The following is a 2,791-nucleotide window of genomic DNA, read 5'->3' as shown; positions in this document are numbered from 1 at the left end:
TATTATTTCTTGTCTGCTCTCTTGGGATTTAGGTTGGTATTCTTTGTCTAGTTTTTTAAGGCATTTGATTTTTCTTCTATTCTAATATATGCATTCGATACTATAAACGTCCCTTCAAGCATTGCTTTTTGCTACACCCAACAAGTTTTGTTAGGTGTGTTTCATTTCATGAGGGTCAGAATATTGTTCTAACTTTTCCCGTCGGTGTCCTTTCAGCCATGTGTGATAAGGAGTATGTTGTTTAACCTCCAAGTGTTTTGAGATTTTATGGACATTTTTCTGCCACTGATTTCTAGTTTGTTTCCACTGTGGTCTTAAAGCATACTTTGTGTGATTTCTATTATTTAAATTGGATGATGTGTGTTTTATGGCACAGAATGTTGTGCATCTTGATGTGTTTTCATGTGAGCTTGAGAACATGTGTTTTCTGCTGTTCTGTCTTCTAAGAATGTGTTTTAAATCCAGTTATTATGATGACGCTCTTCAATTCAGCAGTATCCGTACTGGGTTGCTGACTGCTGGATCTGTGAATTCGGGAGAGAGTTGTGTTGAAGACTGCACTGTGATAGTGGGTTTGTCTCATCGGTGCTTTCCTCAGGTATTTTGGCACTGTTTCTTGAAGCATACACATTAAGGATTGTCATATCTTCTTGGAGAACTGTCTCTTTTCTGATTATATAATGCCCCTCTTCATCACTTCTAATTTTCCTGGATCTGATTTCTACTTCGTGAGAAATAAATGTTGCTACTCCAGCTTCCTTTCCATTTGCATTAGAAGAGCATCTCCTTTTCCATTCCCTTTCTTTCTTTTAATTAGGGTGGACTTGTTGAAGAGAACATATAACGTGATCTTTTTTTTTTTTTAATCTCCTCTGACAAGTGTTGTTTTTTAGTGGATGCATTTGGACTACTGATTTTCAAAGTAATCATTAATATACTTGGCTTATTATCTACCATACTTGTTACTATTTTCTATTTGTTACCTTTATGTTTTTATTTCTTCTCTCCTTGTCTTTTACTACCTTCTCTGGTTTTAAGTAAGCAATTTATATGATTCTGTTGTCTCTGCGCTTTAGCATCTCAATTACACTAATTTCTTTACATTTTCAAGTGGATGCCCTAGCGTTTGCAGTACACGTTTGTGTGGAGGTAAAGAAGATACTAAGATTTCTTCTCAGCCTCTACGTTCTTTTAGCCTGGCTAATCATCCAATGAACACAGTTTAACTGGAAAAATCAAAATTTGTATACATGCACATGGGGAATTCCCGTAAGCAAGAGATTCCAAACACCGTGAGACAACATTCAGTCAATGAGACACTTTTGACGCAGAAGAAAAGGTGGGGAACGGGGTCTTAGCTTTCAAAAGCAAGAATACGTGATTTACAGGTCATTGAGGAAGAGGGCAACTCATGTGGCAGGAAAAGCCTTGCTAGGCAACATGAAAACAAAGGGACACAAGGTTTTTAGCTCACAGGCATCTTTCTAAGGTCCTGCTGCATACAATACACAATTCAAATGAGAGAAGTCGGAGGAAAGATGCTTCCCCAAACAAGTTTCTCTGTCTGATCTCTTGGGCAGGTTACGGGGGAGGGTCAGAGTTTCCTTCTGAGCCACGTTTCTTAATAAACAGCTTAAAATCAATAGGCCAAAAAGGCAGCTTCAGGATGGCAACACTTCGGTCCCTTCACAGCATACATTTACAGCTACTTCAAGTCCACCTTCAAATAATGCAACCCCTCCCTCCTGTTTCTTACAATATTGCTGTCAGTTACTCTTTCCTGCTGCTGTTATTCTGAGCTCATTGTAATCTTGTTAGGTCACATAAGAAAATTAAGTTGTTTATTTTATCTTCATTTATTCTTTCTCTGACACTCTTACTGTCTATATGTAGATCTGTGTTTCTGATTTTTATCGCTTTCCTTCTCTGAAGCCCTATTAAACTTTTTCTTGCAAGGCATTTCTGTTGACAAGTTATCTCACTGTTTGTCTGAGAAAGACCTTTATTCTTTTTCACTGTAAAATATAACTTCTCCAGATATGGAATTTTCAGTTGTTGGTGTTTTGTTTTTCCTTCTTCTTTCAACAATTTAAACCTTTAAGTCAACTCTCTTTGCACATGCGTAAAGTATAAGTAGGCCAATGCAATTTTTATCCATTTTTCTATAAGTAAGGTGCCTCTTCACTGGCTCTTTTGACAAGCATATGTATAAAAACTTTTGAAGTAAAAAAGATTTTGTGAGTTAGGCAAATTTTTTTTCCTTTTTAAAGATGTTGTTTATTTTATTCATTCATTTATTTATTTATTTTCAGCTCTTTCTCTTCCTCTTCTTTTTTTATTTTTTTATTTATTTTTTCAAATACATTTGTCTCTGCCTTCGCCTCACCACTTTCCCTTGCCCCCTCCCCTCGCCCTCCCTCAACCTTTCCCCTTTGGTTTTGTCCGTGAGACCTTGCAATATGTTCCTTGACTTTCCCCTTCCCTCCTTTTCCCCCACCCCCGCTCCCTCCTTCCCTCTTCCCTCTGTTGGTTTCTTTTCCTTTCAGTGTTGCTGGTCATATTTTCCTTAAATCTTTGTACTGTTGGTTAGGTTCCGCGTATAGGTGAGATCATATGGCATTTTTCTTTCGCCCCCTGGCTTGTTTCGCTTAGCATAATGCTCTCGAGTTCCATCCATGCTGTCACAAAGTTTAGTAGTTCTTTTTTTCTTCCTGCTGCGTAGTATTCCGTTGTGTAAATATACCATAATTTTTGATCCAAACATTACTGATAGGCATTTAGGTTGCTTCCA

Source organism: Pteronotus mesoamericanus, unplaced genomic scaffold, assembly GCF_021234165.1.
Source record: "Pteronotus mesoamericanus isolate MK-2021 breed Mesoamerican mustached bat unplaced genomic scaffold, CSHL_Meso_final contig_65, whole genome shotgun sequence".
NCBI lineage: Eukaryota > Metazoa > Chordata > Mammalia > Chiroptera > Mormoopidae > Pteronotus > Pteronotus mesoamericanus.
This window is presented reverse-complemented; position numbering follows the sequence as displayed.